The 14,150-nt window shown below is 38.5% G+C and overlaps 1 protein-coding gene across 2 annotated transcripts in view; it reads left to right on the top strand.

Moving 5' to 3' along the window:
• The window catches only part of NPR3 (natriuretic peptide receptor 3), a 68,860-nt gene that overhangs the window by 37,946 nt on the left and 16,764 nt on the right, over positions 1-14,150 (top strand). The window lies entirely within an intron of this gene.

The following is a 14,150-nucleotide window of genomic DNA, read 5'->3' as shown; positions in this document are numbered from 1 at the left end:
CTCTGGAGCAGTGGCATTGGGATCAACTGGGAGACTGTAGAAATGAGGCATCTTAGTGCCTCATTCCTTGGATCTACTGAGTCAGAACCTGCATTTGGATGAGGTTCCTAGGTGACCTGTATGCACATTAAAGTCCGAGAAGCATTGGTTTAGGGTGTGTGCATGAAAGTGAGTTGAAACTGAGTGGAGATGAAATTTGTCAAATAATGGCAATCAGGGAACCAAGAGGCTATAGTGTTAAATGAATGAATAATGCACAGGGACGTTGAAATGGCCCAGTATGAATGCAATAATGTGGGTGGAGAGGAAGAATGTGAGCTGACTGCCAACCTCCTTAATGCATTCATTATGCCCTGGGAATGAGGGAGGGTCCTTGAATCAGATGACAGTGAGATTTGAGAGAGGATTTTTGACATTTCAGTTCTTTGAGAATAGAGTCTCTAATTAGGACTTTTCCTCTTTAAGTTCCATGTCTCAGCTCTTAAAATAACATAGCAGGTTCTTAAATGATGATGGATGGGCTTTCTGAGCAGTGGACCTAACAAGGCTAAGCCCTTTTTTCTGGCTTTATGTCAATTTATAATTTTTCTTTTCTTCTTCCTTTTTTTTTTTATAGCAGCAAGAGCTGGCTTTAATAATCTGATATCCGATATTCTCCCTTTGATCCTATTTTCCTGACGATTAAAAATGTGTTTGCTAGGATAAACTTTCACATTCTGTTTTTTCTTCCTCCCGATATGCAGATAACATCTTGGGAATCTTATGTTAGAGAAGTTATATTAGTCTTTGAAAGAAGAGGCCAATATCTGTGGTGCTCTATCTCTGGTGCCTTGCTTGATAACACTGATGATGGAGGTGCTGGTTTAGAGTCAGGAGACTTGAGTTCTGGTTATAGTTCTGTCCTGGTATCTGTGTGACTTTGAATGAATCAGGCCACTGCTGCACGCTTCAGTTTCTCATGTGTACAATATGTTGGTTGGACTGTATGAGCTCTAAATTCCCTTCAATTTGTGGAATTTTTAAATTCTCTGATTATTTTGGGCTGTACCCAGGAGCTTCTTCTATTGTGGCCAATAATATTTATTGAGCTCAGGGTTATTGTGCCTTGCAAAATATTCGGGCTACCACCATGATTCAAAATCATGACACATGTGCATCCAGAGTATTTTACTCTGACCATTTTGGTGACTTTCTTAGAAGTATTGAGTCTCCTCACATTAGCCGAGAATGTTAGCTCTACATGTTTTAAAAAAGAAATGCAGTATCTTTTAATTGTTTAAGGGAATGAAACAATTTTCTTAATGAGATAGGCTTAAAAAGATCAATCTCTTCAAAATGTATAATAAGATGCAGCATGATCCATCCTTGTGAAGACTATGGGGCATTTCTTGAAATTTGAAGACTTAACTGAATTCTCAAACTGTAGACCTGAAGGCGTACTTTCGGGATAATTACAAGGGATGACTATTTTTCCTGGTAGTTAGTAAGCATATGAAACTCATTATTTGCATAGTTTCCAACGGCTGTCCTAAAATGCGTTCCAGAATGATTTAGATAAGTTCATTATGATGGATTCCAAATGGCATTGAGAGCATGTTGATCATTTGGTGTGTTGCTGTGTTGCTCTATTCTTTTAGGTTGATATCTAAGATCTACGAATATCTTTTTAAAAAGTATTGATTTAAAAATTTTTGATTGATGATAGAAAACAGAACTAGATAAAGCATGCATGTTGACCTGATTGTTATGTATTTTCATATGTTCTAATAGCACCAACTCTGAAAATTTCTACTACTTTTCAGGCTTGAGTTGTTCATCTAGGGAATTGATTAATAAAGAACACTTTTTATTGTGGGAAATTTCAAATATATACAAAAAGTAAAAGTGTGATATAGTCAAGCTCCATGTCCCTGTCACTGAGCTTCAACAATTACCAACTCAGTCTAATTTCATCTATAAACTTGCCTGCCTTCACTCCCAACACCTGATAATTTTGAAGCAAATCAAAGGCATCCTCATGTCATCTGTAAATATTTTAGTTTGTATCTAAAAGATAACACTCTTTATTATTTTTACAAGTATACAATACAGTGTTGTTAAGTATAATTACCATGCTATATATTAGATCCCTAGAACTTACTCATCTTACAACTGAAAGTTTGTACGCTTTGACTAGCATCTCCCCATTTCTCCCATCCCCAGCCCCTGGCAATCAGGCAATCATCATTCCACTTTCTATGAATGTGACTTTCTTAGATTCCACTTACAGGTGAGATCCTCGAGTATTTGTCTTTTTCTGTCTGGCTTATTTTGCTTAGCATAATGCCCTCCTGATTCATCTTGTCATATTGTCACAGATGTTAGGATTTCCTTCTTCTTTTTTTTTTTTTTGATTTCCTTCTTTTTTATGGTTGAATAATATTCTATTGAATATCTACCAGTTACTTTATCTATTAATCCATTGATGGATACTTACGTATTTTTTGTGTCTTGGCTATTGTGAATCATGCTGCAGTGAACATGCGGTTGCAGATATCTCTTCAAGATATTGATTTCATTTCCTTCAGATACATACCCAGAAGTAGTGGTAGTTCTATTTTTAATTTTTTGCGGAATCTCCATACTGTTTTCCATAATGACTGTAACAATTTATATTCCTACCTATGGTGCACAAGTGTTCCTTTTTTTTCCATATTCTCACCAACACTTGTTATCTCTTGATTTTTGTTTTGTTTTTAAATTTTTTTAAAGATTTATTTATTTATCTGAGAGAGATGGAGAGAGAGACAGAGAGAGAGAGAGAAAATGAGTGCTGGGAGAGAGGCAGAGTGAGAGAGAATCCACAAGCAGATTCCCTGCTGAGCATGGAGCCTGATGCCAGGCTTGATCCCAGGACCCTGAGATCACAACCTGAGCCAAAATCTACAGTTGGACCCTTAACCAGCTGAGCCACTCAGTCACCCCTGTTTCCTTTTCTTAAATAATAACCATCCTAAGAAGTCTGAAGTGATATATCATTGTGGTTTGATTTACATTCCCCTGATGATTACTGATGTTGAGCACCTTTTCGTGTTGACTCTCTGTATGAACCTTTTGGGGAAAATGTCTGTTAGGTCCTTTGCTCATTTCTAAACTAGATTACTACTATTATTTGCTGTTGAGTTGTATGAGTTCCTTATATATTTTGGATATTAACCCCTTAACAAATAAATGGTTTGCAAGTATTTTCTCCTATTCCATATGGTGCATTTTAATTTGGCTGATGTTTCCTTTGGTGTGCAGAAGCTTTTTAGTGTGACATAGTCTCACTTGTTTATTTTTGCCTTTGCTGCTTATACTTTTGATGTCATACCCCCAAAAAATCATTGCCAAGACCAATGTCCAGAAGCTTTTTCCCTGTGTTTTCTCCTGGTAGTTTTCTGGTTTCAGCCTCACATTTAAGACTTTAATCCATTTTGAGTTAATTTCAGTGCACAGATCTTGATTAAATTTATTCCTAAGTAGTTTGTTGTTTTTGATGCAAAACACTCTTCTTGCTTTTATTAGCATGAATTTGTTTTGCCCACTCTTAAATTCACATGGCACATACTGTGTGAATGGAATCATACAGTATATACTCTTTGTCTGGCTTCTTTCTTTCATATGCTATTTTTGAGATTTTGCATGATATTTTACTTATTAGTCTTTCTTTTTAAAATTGCTGAGTAATATTTTATTGTGTACCATAATTTCACAATTTATTCGCCTGTTGATGGACTTTTTTCCCAAGTTGGGACTATTATGACTAAGGCTGCAATGAGCATTCTTGTATTAGTCTCTTTGGGGACCGAGGCTTTCATTTTTATTGGGTAATATCTAGGAATGAAATTGCTGGGTCAGAGCATAGGTATATGTTTAATTTTATAAGAAACTGCCAAAGTAATACAGTTTTAAATTTCCACCCACAATGTATGAGAGTTACAGTTGTTTCTACAATCTCATCTACATTTGGTGTTGTCAGCTTTTTACTTTTAGTTATTCTGATGAAGGTAGAATGGTACCTCATTGTATTTTTATTTATTTATTTATTTATTTTTATTTATTTTTTTCTCTCATTGTGTTTTTAAATTGCATTCTCCTGGTGACTAGTGATTTTGAACCTCTTTTCATGTGCTGTGTTGGCTTACTTCATTTCTGTGATGTTTGCTGTGTTGGCTTACTTCATTTTTGTGATGTTTGCTGAACTATTTGCCCAAATTTAAACTGAGTTACTTATCTCTCATTATTGACTTTAAAAGTTCTTTTTAGGGGATCCCTGGGTGGCTCAGTGGTTTAGCACCTGCCATTGGCCCAGGGTGTGATCCTGGAATTCTAGGATCAAGTCCCGCATCAGGCTCCCTGCATGGAGCCTGCTTCTTCCTCTGCCTGTGTCTCTGCCTCTCTCTCCCTGTGTCTCTCATGAATAAATAAATGAATAAATGAATAAATAAATAAATAAATAAATAAAATCTTTAAAAAATAAGTTATTTTTAAATAGTCTGAATACAAGTCAGATTTATTTATAATGAATATTTTCTTTCAGTTTTTCACTTTTTAACATCTTTAATGACAACTTTTGGTGGCATAATTATTTTATAATATTCCACTTTCTTTCAAAGCTTTATAGTTTTAGCTCTTATATTGAGATCTGTGATCCATCTCAAATGAATTTTGCTGAGAGATAGAAATCAAGTTTAAGTTTTTTCCTATATTCTGTTTTTTTTCCATTGTGACTTGCTTAAGTGACTTGGCCAAAACTCAGATAATGATGTAAGTGTGAATTCTGAACTCTTTATTCTGTTCCATTACTCTATTTGTCTGTATTTATACCAATTCTATACTGTCTTGAATACTATGGCTTTATAGTCAATTTTGAAATCTGATAATACAAGTCCTCTAATTTGCCTTTCTCTTTAAAGGAAGTTTTTCATCTTCTAAGTTCTTTACTTGTTTTTTGTTTTTTAAGATTTTATTTATTCATGAAAGACAGAGAGAGAGAGAGAGAGAGAGGCAGAAACACAAGCAGAGGGAGAAGCAGGCTCCATACAGGGAGCCCAATGTGGGACTCAATCTCAGGACTCCAGGATCATGCCCTGGGATAAAAGCAGGTGCTAAACCACTGAGCTACCCAGGCATCCCTACTTTTTCTATATAAATTTTAGAAGCAGCTCGTCAATTGCTACAAAAAAAGATCCTGGGACTTTTTTTTATTTGGGTTGTATTGATCTGTAGACTTATTTGGGGAAAAATTGACATCTTAAAAGTAGTGAATCTTTCAATCCATGAACATGGTCTATCTCTCCATTTATTTGAGTTGTCTTTAATTTTTCCTCAGTAATGTTTGTAGTTTTCTGTGTGGAGGTTCTACATCTTTGATTAAATTTATTGCTGATACTTTTATGTGTTCTAGAACTGCTGTAAGCAGAATAAACAATTCATTTTCAATTTTTTGTTGGTAGAATATAGAAATACAGTTGGTTTATGTATATTGATTTTGTATTGTTTCTGTTCTTTAAATTGAGATGTTTACTATTCATATATATCTTTTAAATAGTGGATTCAATCTGTTTTTAAACTTAACCAGTGGGTATTTATTTTTTCAGTATTGTACTTTTCAGTTCTAGAATATCCACTTGCTCTTTTTTAAAGATTTTATTTTTTTAAAGATTTCATTTCTCTGCTGGTTCCATATTTGGTCATTCTTTGTGGTCATCTTTTTCTTTAAGCCTTTGTAAGTATTTGTAATAACTGCTTTAAAGTTCTTATCTGCTAATTTCAACATTTAGATAATTTCAGGGTCACTTTTTATTCTTGACTATAGATCATTTCTCTTGCCCCTGAATGTCTAATATTTTTGAGTTTGTAGTGGATGTTGTGAATATGTTATAAAAACTGTATTCAGTTATGTTACTCTGAAGAGTAATTTTTGTTCCAGCAGGCAGTTAAATTACTGATTACTTTGAGCTTTTGGAGGCTTGGTTTTATTTTTTATTAAGGTGACTCTCTTTTGGTTTGCTTTTAGCTTTAGGACAAATCCTTAGTCTCTTGGTACAGAGAGGTGTGGCCCAATAGGGTTTTACTAGAAAGCCTGGGTTATTTCCCAAGTTACAAACTCCAAATGCTCTTCTGTGCAGAAGGCAGCAATTTAGATGTTCCTTAGCTTCTTCAACTTTCCAGCTGTTGCTTTCTACAGGATTCCTTGGTGCCTTTCCTGTGTGTGTGCAGTTTAGGAATCAACTAAGGACGGCAGAATTTATGAACAGATTTGAGTGCTCCCTTCTCTCTGGCTCTCTTTTTCCCAGGATTTACTCCCTCATTTATGTCCTCAGTATCAACTCTGAACTACATCATCTGTAAAATGCAGATGTGCATTGGGAGCAAAGAAGGCTGTGACTTTCTGCTTGAGTCCTAGCTACCGCATGTCTTCTGGACAAGGAGTACCCTTAGAGGATATTCATATACATTTAGTTCTCATAAAATATGGTCCTTCTTTTCAAGGATCAAATCTCCTACATTTTCTGTCTCTTTTCTTCAATTAATTCTTTAAAAAAAATTTTGTTCAGAGAGTATAATTGTTTTTGAAATGTTAATCTGATACAAACAACTCTGCTTTTTAAAGAGTTAAAAATAACTCTCTTTTTAAAACAGAACTATGATGCTATTATCACACCTGAAATTTTACAATAATTCCTTAATTTCATCAATAAAGTGTTCAAAATGTTCAGGGAATTAAGTTTCTTGTAAGGTAGATAATCTGTGTGTGTGTGTGTGTGTGTGTGTAGCAAATTTGATGGAAAAAGTTTCTTTAAAAAGTTAATTCATTCACTGGCTGAGAATTATATTGTTAGTTTCAGCATAAGCATCATGTATCAGTTTTAAAATCTGGAGGTCTTTCTCTTAGTAGCAGCTGCAGGATCAATTTAATGGCAATCTCAACTATATTAGATCCAGTCAAAAGCAAAGAAGTATGTGAAAAAGGCCTTTAAGCAGCTAAAATCAACATATATTCATTTTATCATAGGAGAATCTCTCAAATTCTTACTCAGAAACTGTTTACCCCATTTTAAGTGTAGTCATAATGTCATAATGAGCTATGTGATTTCTTCCTCAGTTTACAGAACATTAGTAGTAATAAGTCTGAGAGAAGGAGAAGGCATCAAGAGAGGCACAGTCAAAGTAGTAGGTTAATGACAGGTGACAGTGGAGTCAACTCAAGTGAGTTGTGTTAGATGCAGGGCTAGATCCAGGGAAACTAAGATACCTGCCATAGGGTTTGTGCAAGTAGCTTGTGGAATGTCAGAGCACACAAAAGTGCAAGATAGACTGGTGTGTGAGATGATATGAGTTAGCACTAAGTGCACTTGTGGAAGAAAGGAGGAATAAGGTGGTTCAGCAAAAGATCCAGCAAGAACAAGTTTGAGTGGCTCACAGAAGGTTGATGTGTCCATTAGGATCCTGGAAGGAAATAAAAGACACATTGAAAGGAAATGAAAGAGAACTCAGTGAAGGGATGGTCACAGAGTTATGTGTGGAGTTAAGGAAGATCAACGAAAGATGGCAAAGAACCCCATGACCTGTAAATGTGGGAAGTTGTTACAACCCCTAGACCAGAAGGGGCAACAGGAGGGAAAGGTTACTAGCACCCATGAGGCTTGTGGCAGTTTTGGAGAACCACCTGTGACATCTGATGGAGGAGTGCAGGTGACATCCTGATCTTTATCTCCTTCTACCCTCTCATCTGCTGAACGAACCAGAAGCTAGGGGACAAGGGAACCCAGTTGAGTTGTCCCTATAAGTCAGCCTCCCAGAGCACAGAGCTGGTTGAAGAAGGGTGGAAAGTGGATCTGGAGGGAGTAACCCAAGAATATCCAGTAAAGTTGAGTAGGAGTTTGCTTTGGATGAGACAAGGCCCATGGGGAGGGCATTCCAAGCCCAGGGGCTAATGTGTAAAGGTACCTCATGGCATGCTCTGAGAATCCAAGATATTTTGTAAAGAGTAGGGCATAGAGTTCATTTGAGTCTTAGTCTTCTTTTTTATAGACTCTTACCTGCTCTTTCGAGTCTATATACTCAAGATACTTTTAGAGCTATCAAGCCAATTAAAAACACAGACTAGAGCACAAAGCTGTTTTCCAGTATTAGTTGGCTGAACACATGTGTCAATAGGATAAATGTCATAACTAGGCAGTCCTGGTTTGGACTCCTACTAAGAACTTGTTCATCCAACATTTTCTGGGATTCTGACCCCATCCATTGACTCAGATATCTCCATTCTGTAAGAGTATTAGAGTCTGTCTCAGGGATAATACAGTGCCTATCTATGAAAGTTTTGTAAGGACTAAGTACAATAGAACTTAACTGTTTACGTAGCCCCTAGCATGTAGGAGATGTTCAAGAAAAGTTAGATGTTCTAATAATTACCTGGCACTAAAGAGAACTGCTTGACGTTGTTCAATCTAGCATTCTGTAAACTTGTTAACCACAATCCTGCTATTTATAGAGTCATCCATTAACATTTTAAGGAATGCTGCTGCTGCTCTGTGAAATATATCTTGGGAAACTCTGAATTAAGAATTTAATAAAATTAACCTTTTGACTATTCATAGTGATTGAATAAATCAAGAATGCTTGAACTAGGAGTAGGGGTTCTGGATCTTAGCTCAGTTCTAACTACATCTTGAAATTGCTTAAAGAAAAAGGAGGAGGGAGGAGTTTCATAAACATAAAAAAATTAAGTTAAATAAATAAAAAAAAGATACAGGACATAAATGAAAAGTCCACCCAAGAAAAAAATCCCCAAAGCCTGGATTTTTGCCCATCTTTTACTTACCATCACATCTCCAGATGACTCAGGGGATGTAGTCTGAAGTTATCAGGATGTTTAAAAGGATCTCATCAAGTTGGAGAAATTAGAATTTACCTGTCCCTTCTGATTTTGACCTTTTAGAAATAATGAAGCCAGAATTGTCTTTCTGTGTTTCCCTGTCTCCATCTCCCTTTGGCTTTGTTCATCAGCCTTCCTCTTGTTTTGGGTCTGCCTCACCACCTGGCATGAACACTGCAGGCCACACAGGGTCCTGCTGTCTGGCCCAGCCCTTCTCCCATTGGATTTTGGTTTATGCATTTATCCACTTCAACATTGTGCTTGATAGGACCACAGATCCCTGGGAAGACAGGCCAATGAGTATCCAGAGCAGTCTGTGGGGGTTGGGTCACCAAGCCTTGCAGAGGCACATCTATCTGGTTGGGCACTGGTGGGATATCAAGGCCAAGACCATACATCACTCATTTGATCATCTGAAAGCCAGGGACAATTAGGTCATTATGTATGTGCATTTCTCAACTAAGCCTTCAAGGGTAATGGGTGATGAGAAGTATCCGGATATGACGTGTGTGTGACATATTCAGAGGGCAAACATATCAGATGACTGAATTCTCTGCATGAGCAAGGGGAGAGTTTCTGAGTCATTCTCATTTGCTTGTGCTCCACAGCCACCAATTTGAAGAATCCAATTCCATAGAGTCTTCCTCTACTTTGTTGCTCCCTACCAGGCGGCCCCATGTGGCTTGGGTTGCTGAGGTATGCTCGTGTAAATGGATGCCATATACCAGTGTTGTGGTGCCTGTGTTTAGCTTCCACGGCTGCTGCAATCATTAAAAGGGCAGCCAGTTGCTATAGTAGGGGACGGGTCATAACTTAAAGATCTTCCCAGGACTGCTTTTGTTTAATGATCCATTCTGTTTTAGAGAGAGACAGAGGAAAAAAAATCTGCCTCTGTCTGAGGGCAGCCACATTCTAGGCTGTAAGATCTGAGTTAATCCTGGGGCAGGCATGGCTACAGGGGTGGATCTGAGCCCAGGACAGAGACAGTCATTTGGGAAACTTAGGGCAAACTCCCACCCCATGTAAGTCATAACTTCAGTATAGGGAGGAAGAAATCTGCCAGACATGATGGCAGTGCTTCGGTCAGCACACAGCTGGGCCCTGGCTCTCTCCCTGATGTGCTGCCTAACTGTTGTTAGTAAGCCTCTTGACCTTTGCATTTCCTCAGAGTTCAACTAGGATAAGGATTTAGATTTTCAACTTAACTTTCCTCAAGGCTAAAATAAGCAAGTGACCAAGTGTGAATTCCATGAAGGCAGGCCCAGTAGAGAAGAGGCAGGCATTGGAGTGTCTGCCAGTAAGAATGAGAACTCCCTCTTTTTGGTGTTGAAGAGGTTGTGATGTCACTTGGTTTATGGAAATTCTTGCTGTTACTCTAAATTATAGATTATTTAACTTTATGATTGAACAGAAAGTTGAATTAAAACAAAATCTCTGTTTTTATTGCGTGGAGATCACTTATAAAGTGTTCATCAAATGTATAATATTCTTTAACCTTTGTTCTATCCATGTAGCATGCCCAGGCCATTTCTTTCCCCCATTCACCACCACAGGGACCCAGTAGGTCAGGATAAGTTTCATTTATGAATTAGACAAGCTGTCATTGTTCCTGCTATGAAGGGGAAGGGGCACGTCCTAGACCCAGTTCTTTTCTCACCTTTTCACCACCAAAATTTCCATTTCTTGGGGCACCTGGGTGGTACAGTTGGCTGAGTGTCTAACTCTCGGTTTCAGCTCAGGTCATGATCTCAGAGTTGTGAGATCAAGCACCATGTCAGGCTCTGAGCTCAGTGTGGAGACTGCTTGAGATTCTCTCTCCCTCTCCCTCTACCCCTCTTGCTGTCTCCAAAATAGATAAATAAATCTTTAAAAAATTTCCATTTCTCTCATCTCCCCTTCAACTAAGTGAGAGGTTAAAGGTCATGTCTTTTTCAAAAGACTCTTGAGAAATGTTGCCCAATATCCTTTGCTTTCTTCTTTTGCATTGGGAACCACTGGTTTGTGGTAAGGAAGATAAAATCACTGTGTGATATGCTTGAGTTATGTGAATACCACAAGCAAAATCCCAGGACAGCCGAGCCTTGCATTTAACTTTGGTAGCTCTCTCCCAGTGGCCTCTGTCTGAGAGCTTTACAGGCTTTCTCAGATATCCAGACGACCTGGGGAGCTAGATTACTGCTGTGTTATTCACTCTCACTTTACAGAACAGCTGAGGCATGCAGCATACTCTGCTTACTTGTTTGGAACTCAGGCACTGAGGAATTCATCTATGAATTTGCCCCTCCAAAGAGAAATGAGAAAGACTCCACTCACTGTCACAGTTAGGAGTCCTGTCATGAAGGGCAACTCTTTATGATCAGTTAAAATATAACAAGATTTCAATTCAGCTTTCTCCATGATAGAGGATTAAAAAAATAACACAACACTAATAGACATGTCTGACAGGTGCTCTCAGAGAGGAAGGCCAGCGACAAAATGGCGCTCTTTCATTTGGAAGACCTGCTGCTGGCCAACTACAGAGGACAAAATCAAGAGAATGGAGATAAAATGATGAGACCTCTGTTAGTGCCAGCATGCTATCTTGTTCTGGCAAACTTCCCAGAATGAGTGGAAGATGATGAGTGACTTCCATCTTGTTTAAAGGACAGGCATTTTACTTGATACATAGCATAAGTACTTATTACCTTGAAGCTTGCCCTTCATCATGGTCTACTTCATAACTTTGTTGTGTAAAGTCCATCTGTGTGTTTTTGTGGAGCTGTGGTACTGTTTGGTTGGGATTGTAAACTCCCAGGGCTCATGAACTATACTGTTCAGCATCTAGCAGGGGAAAGGCTGTGTTAAGGAATTTAATTAAGACTATGCCTAATGACAGTAAGGAAGAGCTTTTTGGCTAGAAATGATGCTAAATATTAGAATACTCAGGTGGGGGAATCCTATTTTCTTCGATTAGTAACAATAGCATGATCTGTCAGTCAGGACTTTGAGGTTCAAATTTTGTTATGACCAGAAGCAGGGGGACATACCAGATGACTTTGTTCCTTTTAGCCTGGAGGTTGAGTGAAAAATGTTTCAAGGCAACTGAGTACTCTGGATCATTTTCTCCTTCATTAAAAAAAAAATTACACTTGCGATTTTCAGTGCCTATAATGTGCTAACGGGCTTTCCTCCCATTAAAAAACACGTGTGGATGTGAGAATGTTCTCCTTGAGAAAAGATGGTCTCTAGGGTTTTGCTTCTGGCTTGAAGTTCTATGAGGTAGGTGTTATGAAACCTCCCCCGCAGCAGGCTGGGGTGCCAGTGAACCTCAGTGCGGGTCAACAGCTCTCCTGCTAATTTTGGCAGGAGAGGGAAACACTCAGCTACTTTGGGAGGAAAGAAGGTAAATTTTGCGATCCATTTGCAAATCAAGATAGAATGAGTTTTCAGACCTGGACACGTGTCCAGAGCTATCTGTTCTCTTTTCCCGTCAAACTTGTTAGAAAAAGAGTAATTTGGATGCCTGGGTGGCTCAGGGTCTGCCTTCAGCCCAGGGCGTGATCCTGGAGTCCCAGGATTGAGTCCCACATCGGGCTCCCTGCAGGGAGCCTGCTTCTCCCTCTCCCTGTGTCTCTCATGAATAAAAAAATAAAATCTTTAAAAAGAAGAAAAGGGTAATCCAAGTTCGTGTTTCTCAGCCAGATAATTGGGGAGTGTACAGGGGGCAATTGAGAGGGCCTATCAAGGAAAGAGGATGGGCCAGAAGGGGGTTGGTACTGGGGCACATGTCCTGTGCTTTGGGTCACCAATGGCAGCATGATGGCCCTAGGTTAGGATTTTGAGAAGGAATCAAGAGGAGGAGGAGGGAGAGAAGTGGACAGCTGATACCCAGTAGCCGGTACTTTACAGTGTAAGCAGGGGCCATACTAGCTCCCCAGGAACAAGGACTAGAGAGGGAACAACCCTCAGTGAGCGAGTGTAGGAAGACTGATAGGGAGTGATGCTCTTTTGGTTCCAAGACTAAGGAGATTAGACCAGAGCTTTTTATTTTATTTTTTATTTATTTTTATTTTTTTATTTATTTATTTATTTATTTATTTATTTATTTATTTATTTATTTATTTATGATAGTCACACAGAGAGAGAGGCAGAGACATAGGCAGAGGGAGAAGCAGGCTCCATGCACCGGGAGCCCGATGTGGGATTCGATCCCGGGTCTCCAGGATCGTGCCCCGGGCCAAAGGCAGGCGCTAAACCGCTGCGCCACCCAGGGATCCCTAGACCAGAGCTTTTTAAAGGTGTCTTCCATCTCCCATATGCCAAGGTTCTGTGACTTCCTTTTGTAGCAGGTTGAGTTTTATACAATTAACAAAGGGAAGATAGATATTTTGAAAAAAAATATTTTTATCATGGTCAGAGAAACTTTACAGCTAAATTCCACTTACTAAGATGCATTAACTCATCAGCACACACACTTTTCAAGCCATGGTGACTTCACGGCTTAAGTGAAAATTTCATATTTCTTTGGAAAATTGAATTAGCATATCTAAATCAGCATATCTGAATTAGCATATCTAGAAAATTATCTTTGACTAGTAGATGTTATTTCTACTCCATTCTTCTTTGCCTAAGAAAATAATGACTGAAACTTAAGTTTGATGACTCAGAGTAAAAGCCAGTGTCTACCATTTGTTTTTGTGGCCCCAGAAACTGTTTTATATGCACTAATTCATTTAATTCCCAGAAGAGCTCTGTGGGATGAATAGGTGCTAAAGTCCCATTTAGCCAATGAGGAAATTGAAGATTAGAGAGATTAAGTAATGTGTCAGGGCTAGGATTAGACTTTGGGTCCAGCAGCTAACTCTGAGCTTTTCTGTGAATCAGCACTCTTCCCTTCCTCCTTCTCTCCTAGATGGTCAGTGGAATTGACCAGTGTGGGGTGCACACTTCATGCTCTGGCAGAATTAGGGGTGTGACCACTCTGGAAGTAAGAGAACTGCTTGGCATGTTAAAGCATGAACAAGGAGCCTTAGTTTCCATGAAATGTAAAATGGGTCCACAAAATATGTTATACCATAAGTGGATTGCTTATTTTCTGAATACTGCTATTAGGAATTAAAGGCTAAGCAGGATCCCTCGGTTTATAATTCTCTATAGGTACACAATAACAACAACAAAACCTAACTGTGAGCACTGACTCTGTCAGGCACTGTTGGAGATCTTTCACATCTAGTAATTCATTTAAACCTAAGAGCAACCTCATGAGACA

This window comes from Canis lupus, chromosome 4 (genome assembly GCF_011100685.1).
Source record: "Canis lupus familiaris isolate Mischka breed German Shepherd chromosome 4, alternate assembly UU_Cfam_GSD_1.0, whole genome shotgun sequence".
NCBI classification, from domain to species: Eukaryota; Metazoa; Chordata; class Mammalia; order Carnivora; family Canidae; genus Canis; species Canis lupus.
This window is presented reverse-complemented; position numbering and strand designations above follow the sequence as displayed.